We start from the raw sequence: 18,716 nt of genomic DNA, 5'->3' as shown, positions 1-18,716 counted from the left end.
AAATACCCAGCCAGCTAATATCCTGATACATGTGACAAATGTGTAAGTCAAACTCTAAGTTCAATGTCTGAGGCTGAGAGATGCTGGGTCTTGAGTCTTGCTGCCTCAGCATCTTAATATGCTCATGGTCAAAGCTTGCCAAGACACTTTAAAGAAAAGCAGCTAAATGTTTAGGGAGAGTTGAACTGGATCAGGAAAAGAGCTGCAGCATCTTTTCATGTGAATTATGCTGCCTTGGCAAAAGCAGCCCCTTTTAAGCAGATTCCTAAGTTAGAAACACTTAGTCATCATTCAGTAAGTCAGTTCAAAGTGTTACATACCACTTGTTAGTAGCAGCGGAGGAACCCAGCACAGACATCTCGACACAGGTAAGAGCACCCAAACCACCACTATGTGGTTCATGTGATTCAAAGTGTATTTCAAGCAAAAGAACAGCTGTCAGATAGCAGTTGGAATGGTAAACAGATTTACCAGAAAGTGTCCATACTAGCAGTTTATGGAAACAAGGTGGCACATGGGAAGAGAGGAAGATATGAAAAAAGCTGTCCGAGATTTTAGGGGGAAGCTCACCAGCTACTTGATCATGTTGAGAAAATTGCATTGCAAAATCTTCACCCAGAAAATTGATTTGTTGGTTCCCCTACCAGGTAGATATCCTATACAATAAAATGCAGAGGACAGCGAAGAAAGCAATTTTACTCCATGAATAGCCTTAAAGTAACCTGATCTACTTTGCATCCATCAAACAAAGAGATTTAGGCATGACAAAGCAGTAGTTGTATGTGCATTTTGTACAAAAACTGTACCTACACCAGGAGCACACAATTTTGTAACATGCAATAGTACACTGACAGGGATGAGTTCAGTATCTGCCTCCTATCATATACACATTTATCCAGAGCTTAATACAGAGACAAATAATCCTGATCATAGGCAACTGTTATCAACAGCTCTAAATTCAGCTCAAAGAATAAGGAAAGCAAAACCAATGATTTGTATATTGATTTCATACATTTATCTAGTGTGATACAATCAGCCTAAGACTACTTTAAGTTGCATATTTAAATGTAAATTACTCAAGAATTAGGAAGCAATTTGTATCAATTTTGCTGAAATACCCTCCCCCTTGAACCATCAGACACTAAAATTAAGGTGTGCATTACAAATATTACTTTTTTATATAAGAAAAATTTTGTGCTATTTTACAGACATGCAAGGTGACATCAGGTTTTAGTTAAAGCAGTATCAGTAAGACAACCACAACAAGCTAAATTTAGGTTCAACAGGTCACACCAATCACTAGCACATTATTTTTGTCATTTTGCTTGGATAATCACAGTATACCTGCATTTCAGTCTTTCACAATATAATTAGGCAAAGCCTCCATTCATTCAAGCCACTTGCACAGTTATGGCAGATAATTTAGGGATGTAGACAAAGATGAAGAAGAAATCAAAGCGGACATGATGCAGAAAAAACTGAATTAACATTTTCTTTGTCAAAGAGGCTCCTTCTCCACCTGCTCTCCTTCTCAGGCACCTATCTAAGCACAGTATTCACAAGTGTTGACAGGTTGGCAGATTTTTGTTAATTTTTCAGATCTGTAAACATCCATTCTTTATTTAGCAGAGATGCCCACCAGTTCCAAGCAGCTTTAAAGCACTGCCATTTGTGATGCGGTCTGGGCTCACGAGCCACAGCGCAGCCTTTCAGAGCCAGTACTGCACAAGAACCGGGTGGCCTTGTAAACGTCAGAAGAACATTTTCAACCTCTAGTAGTTAAAAGATTCAGGTTGAACGCTTTGGCAAGTCTAGAAAATTCTGCCATTGCTGTATGAAAAGACAGCAAGTTTAATACAAATAATTTTGCTATTTTTGCTTATCTGAATGTAGAGAGAACTCTGTTATTCAACAAGCAATTCAACTGCATATTCAGTATACAAAACCTGTTAAGTCTAGTTTCTAGTGTAGTTTTTGTTTGTAAGCAAGAGGCAGACAGGTAAGAGTGAGAGGGAAGGCAGCGTAACATGTTAGAGTAATTACTTATAAGGTCTGTTACAACAGTCTCTAGGTATTATTTGTTGACACAGCAGCTACTTAAAAGCCACATTTGGATAAGCAACCGATACAACATAATTTCAAACCACTGCTCAGAAACTAAGGCCCACTACGCATTGCTGGAGAGAGTTGAGCTTCTTGTTGGATTTATTGTTATTTCTTCAAGTATTCCAGAAGCAAAAGGGTAACCTCCCCTAAAATTAGCCACATGTGATTTCAAAGTAATTTACACAGAGAAAATAAAGTTTTCCTACATTTTAGATGTCAGATCAATTAAAATTTCTCAGACAGGCATGGATTAAAACTCATGAACTGGAAACTGTGCATGGCACAGCTTAAAATACAACAGCCTGAAATTCAATAAAATAAGCAAACTACTACAAATAACTTCGTGATTGGAAGAAAAGAAACAAAGTCACAACTTTAGCAGAGTACACCTCTGAGCATCATCCTCAGGCAGGTGCTAACCCAGCCACGGAGGCTGGAAATTTCCATACTCAGCTTACACTAATATTGCACAGTATAAATGAAAGCAGGCTGAGGCAAAAAGGGCATAGATACTATTGAGTACATAATGGTATAGCAAGTAGTTATAAGACATTTGTATCAAAAATAGAAAAAGTAGCAGAATAGGTAAGTCTCAAAGCTTTAGTAACTAAAAGAACCATACTAGCTATATACACTATACCTATATAAATAACTATAGCTCTATCACTGGTATTAGGGCTGGTATATCAGCAAGTCATGGATGCATGTATATTTGTATACAGAAGGAATAAGTACATACAATTCTCCACTTACAAGCTCCAGGACTTCAGTGCTATAGACAGTCTCCTGTAGTTTATAATCAAAATACTTCATTGTCTGGCAGTAGCAGACCAAGACCTCTCTAAAATTTGTATGACTTCAAGAGTACCAGAAGAGTTAAAACTAAGAGACCCGCTAGGTGTCTCAGTATACAAGAGAGCCACAAAACAATGCTCCACACCTGCTAGGAAGTCCCATTTGCTTTGAGTATCAACACATAGTCTGGCATTTTGCAAAATGTCTGTTTCCATTGATGTTTTCTCTGAAGTTTACCTGTGCACCATTCTCCACACTTACAAAAAGATACCTTCGCCCTTCAATTAAACCACACTTTATTTGTGTTTATTTCCATCTGTTTCCTGCGCTACTAGAAGTTCAGAATTCTTTACAAGTCAGATATTTAGATGAATGCACAAAGCTAGGATCTAAGCTAAAGCAAGCTTTTCTTTTGGTATCAAGAAGCTCAGCAAGTGATTGATGAATGAGAGAGGTACTGATGAAATTTATGAAGGGTTTCTATTTGAATAAGACCACTGAAAAGTAGGACAGTTCTTTGAACTCCTGAAGTTACAGGAAATTACTGCTAGAAAGCTTCTCAAAGACTTTTTAATCACAGACAGTTTCCTTGGTCAGTTCCTGGATCACGTTTTTTTTTAAATTGAAATAATTTGTAACTGACTCCATCTCTCATGACCTTGAAACCAGATACAGCTGTATTTCAGCTCCAGCCATGTTTTCTTTTGCCCACTATTAAGCTCAGTAGAAACATCATATATTCTTCTGTAAAGCTTCTTCCACCATACATTAGCAGGACAACAGCTAGCCATCAGCATTTTGAGTCCAGAATTCAGAATAAAAAATAAAAAGGTTCAAGCGCTCTTATATTAGTGCCCGGTTTATTTGAAGGGAAAAGCTCAGCTGATGAAGTAGGCTTTGGGGATTTGTTTCCCAAATGCCTAAGAACACAAAAGGATTTCTTGTGTTGGTGCTTGATGAAATTAATGACAACTCAGGTCATTTACACATTGTTTATAACTTGCCCAGAATTACATAAATACTGACTTAAGTACATTGTGCTATGTGATTGAGAGCCCTCCAGCAACCTTACTAATCTTTTGTGATGAAATAACATTTGATTTTGATCCTCTAGGTCTTTGGGTTTTATTTCAGAAGTCTGCTTTCTGTTTTACTGTATGCCTCAGGCCATCTAAATTTTTTGGTTTTTTAAAGACTTTGAATTTTCAAAGAAAAAAAAAATCCACTTCAGGAATGAGATGAGAGGTGGGCAGGAAGTTACCAGGCTATGTAGACCTCTTGGACTGAAAATAAAACAAATTCTTAAAAATACACAAAGGAGTGAAATAAGCTGCCCAACACAGATCAAATAGAGCTTTTAAAAAATAATTTAAAAGATACCAGAAAACAAGAAACGAGATGAGAAAAAGTTAACTGCAAAATCAGAGACTGAAAGGACTAAGTTTTCAGGAAAAATTAAGTGCTTATGCTTTGAAAAAATACTTCAATCAGAAGTTCTTTTGTAACTAATCTCCACTGATTTGAGACCAGATCTTCAGCGTTTAAATAGAAAGTCTCAGGAATCCAGAGTCCTTCAGCATGGATTCTTGCAGCACTGTAACCTTAAGCTTAATTTGCTTTGATTCTTGATATCAAGACACCAAACCATTTTTCCTTGGGGGGATTAATTTTGTTATTGGGGTTGTGTGAAGATCAATGAAGATCAACATGAGATCATTAAAATCAATGAGGACAACTCTGAACACTGATTTCAGGGAGGGTTCCCTTGATACTTCTATTAGAAGAATTTAACTGTAAATCCACAGTGGAAATAGACTTACAAGTTAGACCTCTCTTCACAACATGCAACCAGAGTATCAGATTCATATGCTCAACTCCAAAACAGTGTGCTTGCTGCGTTTGTAAGAAATTAAAGATATTGTACTTGGAAGTACTGCAGCGCATGTGTAACAGTCAGTGGGCTCATTTCTATAGTCTTACTAACATGCTGACAAGATTGACAGTGACAGAGCTGAAACTTTTGGATAAGCAGCAATATATACTTTTTTTTTAAAGGATAAAAAAGTTTTCACAAAATCCACATTAAGAAAAAAAAGAGTATTATCAGCAGACCAGGCAGGAAGACATGTTCACATGTTAGGCACTTACACTACTCTATCTTAAGAACTGAACCAGGCAATTTGGCACTTTCACATGTGCAACAGTATTGCTTTTACTTTATTTCCATGATTTTTTGCTTCTTTGAATCTTCTTTTCATATAAGAAGCTTAAAGGCTTTGGACTTCGGCTTCTTCTGACCCAAATATATGATGCTTCAGAGAATATTTCATTGGAGACACTAAAGAAAAGATAACTCTTTAAAGCATCAAAGATTCAGGTGAAAATTTAAGATCTGATTCTTCTAATATCTTAGGGAAAATAGCATAGCTGGAAATATACATGACAAATAATGATATATTGCATTTCAGTGTATTGCAGTCACACCTAGAAGATTCCGAAAACTCTAGCAAAGGAAAAAAATCTTTAATTCAGAGATTCCACTCTAAAAAAAGATGAGAAGTAACAGTATGAGATGATGCTAAATATACTTGACTATAGCAGTGTCTGAGGTAACCTCCTGTCATCCCTTCTACCCCCAATTCTCCTACAAACTTACAATGCTAAGCTAATGTCCTTATGCACATAGCAATAGGAACTGAACAACATGGTACAGCAAAGTATGGTTTCCCTTGCTATACCAACACAGTTCAAGAACACATTGCATTACTGAAAAATGCATTTCCACAGACAGTCAGGTATCCTCAGAGCACCAACACAGCTTGATGGCTTTGGGAGTGGAAGAGGACCAGAGGAAATCTAGTTCTTGTGATTAATTTAGCAGTACTAATCAACAGGCTGCCCTTCTTAACCGAAGGTTGACATGTCTTTTGGTAGCCAAGGTCATCTACAGGCTATTACAGTCATATTGACAAAAACTGTACCTTGTATATCTTGTTCTTGGGTACAACAGAAACTTCGCAAACAAGAAGTGTTGTACATGGCTAATATGCTGAGCCAGATCTAGGGTCCTACTTCACCTGCTTTGGAGATACAAAGCAGTCATAGATCCAATCCTTCACAAAGGAGAAAAGTCCACAGACAAAAAATTAGAATTAGATGTGATACATCTAAGCTTCAGTGATTCACAGCTACTGCAGTAACTACACCAAATACAAAGGGCTGGCACAAAATAGCACAGCACAGGACTTACATGCTTCTTGCGCTTTGGCTTTGACTCACACTTTTATCTAAACAACATCCTGTGAACACACAAAACCCATTTCATTTAGAATCTGCCCTCCAGGCAATGTAAACTTGACTGCTTTGCTGCTTGTGCATTAGCACAGTATTTCTTTATGAAGTTTCACTTCCAGGACCAAATATTAGGTCAAGTTCAGTGAACTAAGTTAATTTCTTTTCCTTAGAAGAAAAATACAACAGTAATGACATGACAGTTACACTGCTCAGGATACCACTTCTATAGTGTAGAACCATACTAAGGATAAAGACTGTAAAATGGGGGGGCAGGAGGAGAATCAGCTATGCCAAGGTACTCCTCATCAACTACAGCACTGGCCAAATCAGTCTGTTATTCTTTGGTTGCCCGTATTACTGCATGGTTAGCAAACAACTGGAGGAATTGTGCACTATTAGAGTGACTTATTTTGAGTGTCAGTCACATAAGTAATATTTTACTCTATAAAAAGGAAGAACTTAGGGGTAAATAACTACTTGCCAGCTTCAGCCATGAATTGTGTTTAAAGAGAAAAGTTCCTGCCCAAACCTGAAGACTGAAGTCTGTATCAAATACAATCTTTGGTTTGGCCTTGTGACATTTAGGACCCTAGATAAAGGAGGAAATCTACCCATCTGTTTCATTTGCAAAGAAAGGAGCATTTGATGTAAACTTTACCCTCCCTTTACTCAAGTGTACGGAAGGTGTTTTAAAACACAGCCTTCTTTAGAAATATACAAGTTTAACATATCCATTTGCTCTGACATTACTGATTTAACATTTCTGTAATGCCACTCCTACTCATTCACTTTAGCAATCATTGTTGTCAAGACCTTCATTTTTTGCACATGCAGATACAGCTTCTGCTGTAAAAAGCTTTCTTCCCTTATCAGTAATCAGAGCTGCTTTGAATCTCCCACCCCCATCTTGCTTATTCTTCTTTTTGTTTCTATCAAAAATAATTCAACATTACCAATAAAAGACAAACTGACCAACAGAGAATCTTAAAGAAAACAACAGAGGTGAGATTATTAGGGATAGCAACAGTCTTGTGCAAAATGAATTGAAGCATCTACATGCCTTTCTGCCAATTGTCTTGCTATGTGGTTATGGTAACATGAAAAAGACAGGCAGGCTGTGAATCATAGCAAAGAGTGAAGAATAAGAAAACCCACCAGCTTCAAATTAACCTAAATACCTTCCATGAAAAATAACTTATTTGATGTCCAGGGTAATTTGTGAAACTGGTGAAAAGCAAGAGTTATGAAAGAGACAGTGATTGACAGCACTTTTCTGACATATTACATACGTTTCAGCTGATCTTGTTGATAATATTCAACTATATGCTAGAAACCAGGAAAAACAGAAATCACACACTAGAAGCACATCAGAAGCAGAACAGATGTTACCTAAACAATCTTGAGCATAGGCAAGCAGTCAGAAGGGAGACTATTAGACATCTTTAACGCTAGACTGTCTGAACACTGAATGCAGTAAGTCGTCTTCTTTCTTTCCCCAACCCCCCAAAAACACAGAAAGTAAAGAAAGTGTTGAAATTACTAAATCAATAGAATAGAGGGAAAAAATGAAGCTCCACTAAAGTAAGACAGGTCACAAAGCTCCCTGGCTATATACACCATCTTGGGGGGGTGGGGGGTGCGAATCTGAGGGAGAAAACATCCTGTAAGATTCCAGAAAGTTATACATCGGCTACATCCAGAATATTTTTTGAAGGAAATACATTCTATTAGTAGGTCAAAACCCCAGCACAAATGGTGATGGGATAACTACAGTTATTTTTCTGTCTGGGGTGACGAGGGAACAATAACCAATGACAAGAATGACATCTAGGAGAAAAGTTTTATTGGCAGCCATTCAAGAACACATTTCTCCAAACATCAAAAATGTCAACATGCAGCTAAAAATAATGAGTTTCACAGTTAAAGCAAAAAATGTTTAAGTAATCTTAAAATGGTGTCAAATAAAAAAGAATAAAGAATTCAAAGTTACTACTAAAAATATCAGTAAGGTAGGAGTAAGAAAGAACTATCAGTTTTATGGCTGATTTTCATAGATGCTCCACACTAACCCCCATAAAAGAGCCCAACAGTCCATTTTCTTTTGCTTATTTCATCTGTAATTTCAAGCGACTTCAAGTCTGGACATATAAGCATCACAGCACCTGATTTCTCTTTGCAAGTAACATGTGCAGAAATGAATCCTGGAGTTCATCAATCAAGCTATGATTTAGGTTATATTTCCTTGTTCTGAAGGATATATGGGCAAATGGATAAATATTCCATTAAAAACAGAAAAAGAAACCATCTTATGCCCCTTCAAAGCAACAGTAAGGAGGATCAGAAATACGCACCACTGAAATTTCTATTATAAAGTTCTTAAGCAGCAAGCGAAATCAGAAGTTATTCTCCTTTAGATACCTAACTTGTTGACATTTTGTACAAAATATCCTTGAATAAATACATAACAGCTAAAACTCAAAACCAGCTGTACTCAGTTATCACCCTCAGTTTCATTTTAAGGAGAAAGGATAAATATTTAAACTACACATCAGAGGTTTCCTTTCCTGGCTCTTAGACAAGTACTCCTTTTTAAATCCATTTCTTTCAATCAGCCCTGGCTCATTACATCATACTCGATCAGGTGAAAGACCAGCCATTTCAGAGTTATAGACTATGTTGTGTGCTGCTTCCCGAAGAGGCATCATACGATTTGACACAAAGTAAAAAAATTGTATTGCATTTAGCATGAAATAAAAAAGTAGTGAAAAAATGCTGTATATGCAAGAGCTAGTTAAAGGAGGAACTAGACCTCTTACTGAAGAGACACATGCATTCACATATTTTGGACAGCTTCTCACCTTTTAAAGGCTCAGTCAAGGAAATTACAAAAGAATGGATGGCAACTCATGCAGTGAGATGAAAGGCATTGCTGCTAGCAGTTAAACCTACTCTTGAAAAATTAGTTATCGCTACTGAGTCATTACATGACTATCACCTGGCTCAGATGATGTGCCACATTTGTCAGAAGGAGAAGCAGGGAGAAGGCGACAGCAGAATGTAAAGAATAAAATCAGAAGCTGAACTAAAGGCATCTCATGAAAGTTAAGTGCTAAAATATTTTGGGGGAGATAAAAGGCAAAAAATTTAAAAGGCAAATTAGGAGTAACACATGATTATCAATCACTGCCTAAGAATGATAAAGGAAAAAATGTTTGGTGAAGAAATGAAGTATTGTGTTTGAAGCACAGTAGAGGCACACAGTGGAACAAGTGACATTTATTTTGGTCAACTTACTGGGAAAGCAGCAGGTGATTATGATGGTGATTTGAATGTCATGGGAATTTGATGAGGCATACCTAGGAGCTCAGCAAATCCTGCACAGAAGCAAAACCAGAGGCAACTCAGTCTAGTATAAGCTACACATTGCTGATTTTTAGCAAACAGATTATACAACTTAGTATTTTTCCCTAGGATTTGTTCTCAAGAGACACAGTCTATTACAATGTGTTTGCAGTCTCCCAAGCCATACAGAGTACAAGTTTATGGAGTCTGGTTCTCAAGGTATTGAGGCAAAATGTCAGCCAGCAATAAAAAAATTCTCTCTAAAATTCTCTCTAGAGAGCAGCAGAGCTGCCCCAGGAAAGAAGAATTCATACAAATAAACTATTTGCCTCCAAACAGTCTGATGCTCTGCACTCTTGTTCTGTCTTTGCCTGCCTCCTGAGGCAATGCATTTTTGGGAAGGCTCAATTTCAGATCTGCTCCAAGGCTACAATCCCCTTTAAAGCTCTTAGTCTGTTGAGTAATAGTCACCCAAATATTTCTAATATATTTCCAGCAATATTGATCATCATACAACAAGCTGGAACCAGTAAAGTCAGAGCATCGGTGTCATTGGGAGACCCGGGATGCACCACAGCAGTGTTGCAACAAGCAGAGATTCTCTGTAGCAGATATTACACCTTATAGAAGATATAGACCAAAGTACTGAGTTGGTGGCATTACTGGGAAATACTGACAGTACTCTGAAATTTAGCTTCTCAGATGCAACGTATCACTGTTTGGAGATTTAAATCACGAAATTCATCTCAGCTCAAGTGTAAGAGTTTCACTTTCATTGAAGAATCAAAAAGCAATTTCATTGCATTTATAAAAAGATACTTTTAATTAAATCCATCCCCTTTACTTGGAAAAGAAAAGTTTGATAAAATTCATTTCCTAGTGGGAAAACATGTGAATTAGAGGGAATTCTGCCAGCTCTAAAATGGCACTTTTTATCTCTATATTAAATTAAAATATTTAAAACTCTAACACATTAAAATCCAAAATAAAAGACAATTAATCACTGCAAAGTGAAATAAACACAACCACCATTAACATACATGACTGTTTCCTTCATTATGTCTGTCATAAGCATCTAATTTTATTAAGAAACATAAATATATGAATGCATTGACTAAGAATTTTTGCTTATATGTCTTATGCTTAAGAATTAGGGGACTACAAGTATCATGAAATCAAACTATTGAAAGAATAGGTATGAAACAGAGCCTAAATCTACACTAGATATTAACTGGCATTTCTCTAGTCTACAGTGAAAACTGAACTCCCCTGAAATGCTTTCCCCTCACTTGGTAGCCCTTGATAAAACAGTACTACTCCCTGGATACAGTTTGATGATGTTTTTGGCTGTCCTCTATAAACTCGGTCAGCCCCAATGTTTTTTCTAGTCGCTTTTTCAGCCTTTGTAATGACAAGATATAGCCTTGCTTGTCTGGTTTGTTGTGGTGTTTTGGTTTTTGTGGGGTTTTTTTTTCCCCCCCTTCCCTGCCCTCCACCACTTTCATTTTGGAAATAGGTATTTGTCATATACTGGAAATTTAGTTTCTACAGGACTGTTTTAGTTACTTAGCTTAACTGGAGGCATAGGTACCTTGGCATGAGCATGTACATCTAGCTCTTTCTTTCCTCTCTCATCTCCAGTTTGCCTCACACTCTTTAAAAGCTGTAATGCAATAAGTAATTTCCCACAACTAGATTCGTTTTCTGTTCCCAGCCTCCTGTCTACTCTTCCCCTTTACTCTCAGCCATCTCATATGTTCCTTGTGACATTAATAGCACCTACCCCACTTCCACAGCTCTGCAAGGAACAAGGCACAGCCCAATGGATACCTGTCTCTGCAGGAAGGCAGAATGCATCATCTCATCCACCCTCACTATCCCTCTGCCTGCCTCCACACCAAGACATACTAAGTGCTGATGTCATTTTGAGGTAGGGCACTGCAGCCCCTTCCCAGCACAGCTTCATTCCCAGCAGTTACCAACAAGTAAGATACATGTCACAGGTGTAGGAGAGCTGAGCAGAAGAGATTCAAGGGAAAAGAAAATATAAGATGCTGGCTCCAAAAAGGTTGGGAGATGCTGTTTTGCCTTGCTGTATTGGCAATTCATCTTTTCAATTACTCACGAACATTCTTACAGCATTTATTTATGCACAGGTATCTGTCAATAGGGTCATAAGAGAAAGATGTTTCCTTTAATTTGCCTTAAATCATATACTCTGTACATTCAAGAGGTAAAAAATAGAATAAAGTTATACTCCAATTATTAATTAGTAGTTAAATGGCAAAGAATATGAGCCTTTCTGTACACAATACTTCATAAAGTATGAGAAAACCATGAAGGTTACTGATCTACCACTTGCCATTTAATTGATTAGAGGCAGATAACTTCAAGAAGTAATACTATCCCTCAAAGCAGTGGATTAGATGTTAGACTTATCTGAATACACTGAAAAGCAGCTTGAGCACCCTTTTCCCCAGTGCAGGTGGTACTACAGGATGTCTATACTCTGTCCCACTCTGCAACTAGCTGCAAAATACCCCTAGCTGTATTCTAAACCACAATGCACTGTCAACCCTCTTGCTTAACATTTCCAAAAGCAAATCTTTCCCAACAGGGAAGGACTCTGGTGGGCTGCACTAGGTTCTTCTACCCAGGCAATTTGAGGAAGACATATTCCCAGAGTTCACCAGTACACAGACACAGCAGATCTGGGAGGAGACAGGAACAAATATCAGAATTTCCTCCCATGCTTAGTCAACGGAATGAAGCCTGGAGAAGATAGTTAAGCACATTGAGTGTCAGTTCTTCAAACCAAGGAGTAAGGTGGACAAAGCTTGGTGCCAGGAATTAGCGAAGAACATACAAGCCTTCCCAAGCTTTTGCAACCAATTTGCACTTTGACCAGACAGATGCACTGATACCTGTTGACTGTTAACCAAGTCATCATACACTGTAGGACTGCAGGCAAAGTTTAGATTGCAGCAGAGAAAGTGAAGGCGCTGAATTGGGGGGAAGAGAGTACTTAGCTCCCAAAACATACAGTATTTGTAATAAACACTCTTAATTGGAGATTTTTTTTTAAAAGAAGCCATTGTCTGATACAGTAACCCTGTGCCTGTCAATTAGAGACATTGCTAAGACAAGCAACCGTCAAATGGTCACAACCAACTGAAAACAACAAAAAGATACATAGCTCTAAATACTTGGTTCAGCCTTTCTCTTCCGGTTTATTTCTGAGAAGACAAAGTATGCAAAACTAGTTTTAGCATAAACAAACTTTATGAGGGATTAAAGATATGCAGAGTAAATAGAGGAAATACTTAGACATTACGTTGGGTGCTTTAAGAAAATTAGTTTGCTATCGAAAATTCTTTAAGAGTAGTCTCCACAACTAGACTTGAGCTAGTTATTTGTAGGGAATAATTTATTCATCACATTTAGCCTGGATTTGCCCCTAAATGAAAGTGAGCTAAAAGAATTATATTACACAGAAATAGCTTTAGCTAATCCTTTATAATGCACCGGGGATATATGCAAATTAATTTACTTCTCAAAGTTTAAAACATTGCATAGTGTAGAATCATTTTATGATTGTCTGGCAAATTATTGTAATGTTTGTTTATGCCTGATAATGCATACTACAAAAAATGCAAGAATTTAAAAGCGTACCAAGGGAACTTATAAAATCATTGTAATTTGTTTAGTGTAAAATAAGAGAATCAAGTCACATAAGGATGGATTATTAAAAAAATATCAGGAATATCTGCAGCATCTCTATGGAAAAGCCTCTAGAATTACCCTGTAGACAGGGAAATTCCATATAAGTTGTCTGAAGTCAGGTTTGTTTTTTTTTTAAGTAGCACATCAGTGGTTCGTACAGAAGCTGCTCTCTGGAGATCTGGAATATTTTCCTTTGGGCTCTATCTACAGTAAATATTCCTGATGGCAACCAGCTTTATACAACAATGATGATTTTTCTCATGAAGAAAACTCAGAAGCTAGACTATCTTTATTTGACCATGAAAGGAAGAAGGGAAGAAAACAGAAGTATCTCCTTCCGTGAAGTATTTGTGTACCAGTACAACAGCTAAGCACCATCGTCCACTCGGCTCCAAGCAATTCCCTAGTACACAACATACATTAGAGTTAACACTTAGAGATGACAACTCTAAACAGTTGATTACTAATTAAACCATGTCTTCTTTAGAAGCACTCCTGCAAATGACTGCCATCAGCTGCAGAGTCATCTATCAGCCTAGATGACTTGGTATCAAAGGGTATTAATGAAAAGAATAGATACCTGAAGCCATACTGCCATCCCACTGAGCTGACAGAGCTTCCAGATTTTTTTCTGGTGATGGGCAGTACAGAAGCAAGGAGTTCTTCTGTAAGAGTCATGGCTTTTTTGTATAAGCTTAAGTAGAAAGACATCAGAACATCAACCGTGGCCACCAGAAGCACTCCAAGATACCCATTGAGAAGAGAGTCAGATAAGATTTGCAGTTGAAGATTAAAGACAGCAAAAGAATCTAACAGTGTGAGATATACTAAATTAAGACCCCAAGTCTGTTTCTGCTCACCTTTGCACCTCTATAGAAGTTTGATATCTGAACCACATTTTGCAATAACAATGTTTTTACCATTACATGCCTATGATACACATTAGAACAAAGCCCACAGAACAATACATGGCCAAAACCCCCTCCACTTCTGTGCAAATGCACCAGAAATAGAATAGACTTCTACATGTTCCTAAAATATCTATTAGATTATAGACATTACTGGAAACAAATGCACTAGTGTTTGTATCATAATTCAAGGCCAGAGCAACTCCATTTATTGCTACGTAATGAGCTCTTTCACACACGTACTTGTCAGGTCTCATGGTCAGCCCCTAGAAACATAGAACAATTTTCCAAGAAAGGAGCAAACTTCCTCCTTTTCTCCCTCGCCTGTTTTGTTTGGATGGCTAAGATTTCAAAGCTAAATATACCCTAAGTATAAAATTGTAGAGAAATCAGGAAGTGAGGACAACTATCTAGATATTAAATAGGGAATTTACTAGCGACCTTTTGTTTTGCATTTATGTCAACATCTACTTGGGCATCTCCTAGTCCTGAATCACTTCAAGTTGAACAAATGCAATTTATTCCACACAATATTTTCTTCTGTGCCACGTGTCACACAGTGATTATGATGAAAGCAAAGACTGAATATGTACTTATATTAATTAGCAATTATTAAAAGACAGGTCCCCATGATTACTGCTTCACAGACATGAAAATGAATTCATTACTAAAAGACCATTGCCACCGAGTGAATATCTGATCAGCTTTGGCAGATCAAAAAAGCATATTAAATAAGTAATCAAATGATAAAGTGTATCATTTGTATAAATTACTAAAGGACAGCCTCCCCTTCTGATTGAGATGCTCTGCTTTATGGAGATTATTTACGTAGTTTCACACAGCAGGCAAATCCTTTGTTACCGCAAGTCACACTTGCTGAGGGAATGATTGTTACAAGAGAGATCAGAAGAGATATTGACTCAAGTAAGTTTTCTGTATTCTGCCTGATGGTTCCATAGCACACTGTTACTACAACAGGTTTAGATTTTAACTGAATAGCCTTTTCACCCACACTATTTCTCTTTAAAAAACAAACAAAAACCCCACAAAAACCTGAAAGACCTCTCAGTATGGACTGAGAAAGCAACCCAAGATATTCTAGATCACAAGCAATGGAGTATGCTTATATTCTATGATACATTTTTGTCAGATAGTGCAACACAGCATTGTTATTTTTAGAAACACTCACAACATCAGTAATGAGCTAGCCCAATACAACCTAAAAAAGTTTTCAGGCCCCAAAATGTATTGTTTGATATTTAGATACTTCAATTATGAAGAAAAGCCTGCCTATTTTTGTGAAGTTATTATGAAAATCAATAAAGCCGCTAAAATATTTTATAAATAGGCAGCATAAAACCAAAGGATTCAATTTTCAAAGCATTGCAGGTTAATTGGAGACAGTAGCCACAACTTGCTGGCCACTTATTTATCAGATTATAGAAAAGAAATAGCTGGCAGCAACAAAGTTATTGTACAGGTCTGAGTCAAATTTGAACATATGTGTAAGAAAACCAAAATTATATCCATTTCCTCAAAATTGATTTAAAATAGCTATTGCATACACTCCAGAATTCCTTTCAGCATGTCTTGCTTATTTCTGAATAATGGCCAGCAAGTTTTGTCTTTAGAAGGACTGATGTTTCAAATTCATCTAAATTTAGAAGTTGTCCAACTTCCTGATGAAGTTGTATTTTCCATTTTTTTTATTATTGGGCATGTCTCTTGTGGATAAGTCTTTCCTTCCTGTGAATATATTCAACAACAATGAAAACTATTATTATTCAGCCTGATGATTAGAAAGTTAAACCATATATTTTTATTTTTCGGAGAGGCAAATAAAGCACACAAAAACTGGCTGAATTTATCAAGTGATTCAGAAATTTATCAGATCTGAAGGTAAATTTCCAACATTCTGGTTGCTGGTCTTTCGTCCAGTTAAACACCCATTTTCTAATTAAAAAGCTCTTGAAGTCCCACACTTCCACTAAAATGTTATACTCTCCCTGAAACTTATCCTCACACATAATTACATACCAATATGCAAGCACCAATATGGATAGATTTTTAGTAAAAATACAAAAATGATGTTGTATCAACATTGAATATTTCAAATTAAGAAATCTTTTCTGCTCCTCCTTAACATCTTTCCTTTGTATACTTTGCTGGGTACCTTGTTTTGGATGTTTAGATTATCAGTGTAAATAATGCTTTTGCTTATATAGTATCTTTGAGACCCAGTTGACCATTATTGTTTATTCTGAGCACGAGCAGACAAAGATATTCATCTTGCCTTCTGCTTCAGTTAAAATGCAATCAGGATACAAATATACATTTGCATGAAACTGCCAATTGTGAATATCTTTAAAGATGAAAACTTAAAGATATACATGGCTGAATATGCTGCATATGTAAGCTTCCAGTGAACAAAAAGTAGCATATTTAAGTAATTTTGAAGCTACCAAATTGAGTATGTGTGAAGAAGGGTAAAAGTAGTAATTTTTTTTTTATTGACAGAGGGGGACTAGGTAATTTGTTCTGGCTTCTCCACAGAACCAACAAGGAACTGGGTAGGTTCAATTGGTACAGTTCAATTATTCAATTGTTATTGCAATTTAGTTAAAGTTTTATTAACGAGTAGCATTCAGTCATGCTGTTTGTTACAGAATCATTGTACCTAGTTATCCACAATCTGTAACAAAGGTTAAAAAAGTCAAAGTATTAGTATAAAATTGGCAGCTTCCTCCCCACCCTCCAATGCCCAGGGCAATCTGGAAGTCCAGTCACTGCTTCTGACTTCTTCTGATGCTCTATACCAGAGCATTAGCTGGCACACACAACAAAATGCAAACGCAAAGCAAATAAACATAGTAGAAACAAAGGCATAATCAACAGTAAAGGCATAATTAAGCCAGTATTCTACCACACATGTAGCACTTTAGCAACTTCTTGAATTTGAGATCATCCATTGATTTATCTTCAAAGAGAGAGAGCATGTATAATCATCCAATAATATAATACTAGAGTTGCAGTATACCAAAGTTTCCCAGAAATACACACTTGCAGTGGCACAGCTGCTTCTGGATGTGACACTCAAGTAAGACTGTTTTAAATAATACCTTCAGAAAGGCATAGTTCAGGAAGTATAAGATCATGCACAAATTTATTTTCCTCTGCCTTCAGCTACCAATTAACAATATTTGCTAACTTATATGTCATACATCCTTGCACACACCTATTAATGAAATCTAAACATTTGTGATATCCTACTTCAGAACATGCATTTTAACATCATGCTGAAACAATTCTCCTCTCCAATATTTCAACATTCTTTTTTCTTACTGAGTTCTTGTTTAGTCAAAATAGGTGTGCACAATCTATGTTTCCTCCTCAACCAAACTTATAGCATTCCTTACAAGTTTTGTTTCTTTATCTAGATTACAGCTAAAATCCTTTCTCACTAAGATATCTAGATAAATTGACATATACAATCTACTTCTAAAACTTCATTTCATTCCTACTGCTTTCCACTCAGGTTTTTCTTTTCTTTTTCTCAGTGTTTCTTTATCTTTTTAAGCTCTCCTACCTATTCCTCCAAGATCATTTTGCTATCATAAATAAGGTATGCACATACCTGTAACATCATACCGAAGCAAAATGAGTATTAACCATATTAAAAAGATCAAATACACACAAATTCAATAAGCTAAGAATTGGCTCTGAAGTTCTGAATTTTAGCAAATACTTGAAAACAATTTCTTGAGCAGAAAATATTTACAGAAAGTTCTACCTTCATCCAAGTAATTCTTTTTTGTCATCGTTTGACACATTGCAACTTAGAATTCTTGTGAGGTTGACTGGCAAAGTAGTATTCCAGTTTGAAGTTATAGGAATGTATTGTATTTTTGTCATTTCAGTTAAACTAGAATAAAGAAATTACTTCACTAAAGGTAGACTATTATAAAAAATTTATTAACATGAAGATTTCAGACTCTGAAAAGTAGGATACATCTAGCAACATTGGCCATATCAGGTTAGGTGTACAGTCAAAGCTAATTACCAAGACACTCTACATTCAGAGGAGGCTGAGGGACACCCGATAACATTTTGTTCAGTAGATCCATTAATTAGGTAGACCAAATCTGCCTCAAACACAGAGGGAGTCTAGGCAACTGTCTTAAACTAATAATACAACTTTCAGACAGCTGAAAGTAACCGAGATGAATGCCATCCTACCAGTGTGACTTAAAGAATAAGTAACCCCACTCTTCCTAAAATTCACAAGTCACTATGATTAATGATAACATTGATAGATTTTCATAATGATAATTGAGTGCCTTTTTCTGCAGAAACCTGTGATAAGTAAGAGAGTAGCACACACCATCACCATTCAAAACAGCTTCCACAGCCCCTAGACGATGGGCAATTTCTGGGTAACTAATGCCATACAAAATGTAGTTTCACAATTTAGTCATTAGTAATTAATAAAGTTAGTCTTATTTTAATGTTAAAAGACATGACAAACTTTGTTTACTGCTACAGAAAAAA

The 18,716-nt window shown here is 36.6% G+C and overlaps 1 long non-coding RNA gene across 2 annotated transcripts in view; it reads right to left on the bottom strand.

Annotated features, from left to right (window-relative positions):
* Nucleotides 1-18,716, bottom strand: part of LOC127018576 (uncharacterized) — a 219,210-nt gene that overhangs the window by 126,678 nt on the left and 73,816 nt on the right. The window contains exon 1 of one of the 2 annotated variants that reach the window (XR_007766770.1): nucleotides 9,490-9,559. The exons of the other annotated variant lie outside the window; for it this stretch is intronic. This is a non-coding gene — a long non-coding RNA (uncharacterized LOC127018576). Of the gene's footprint in view, nucleotides 1-9,489; nucleotides 9,560-18,716 lie in introns of those variants that run through there. 2 annotated transcript variants of the gene reach the window in all.

This window comes from Gymnogyps californianus, chromosome 7, assembly GCF_018139145.2.
Source record: "Gymnogyps californianus isolate 813 chromosome 7, ASM1813914v2, whole genome shotgun sequence".
In the NCBI taxonomy this organism is placed as follows: domain Eukaryota; kingdom Metazoa; phylum Chordata; class Aves; order Accipitriformes; family Cathartidae; genus Gymnogyps; species Gymnogyps californianus.
The sequence above is the reverse complement of the archived record's forward strand: the minus strand, read 5'-3'. Positions and strand labels throughout refer to the sequence as shown.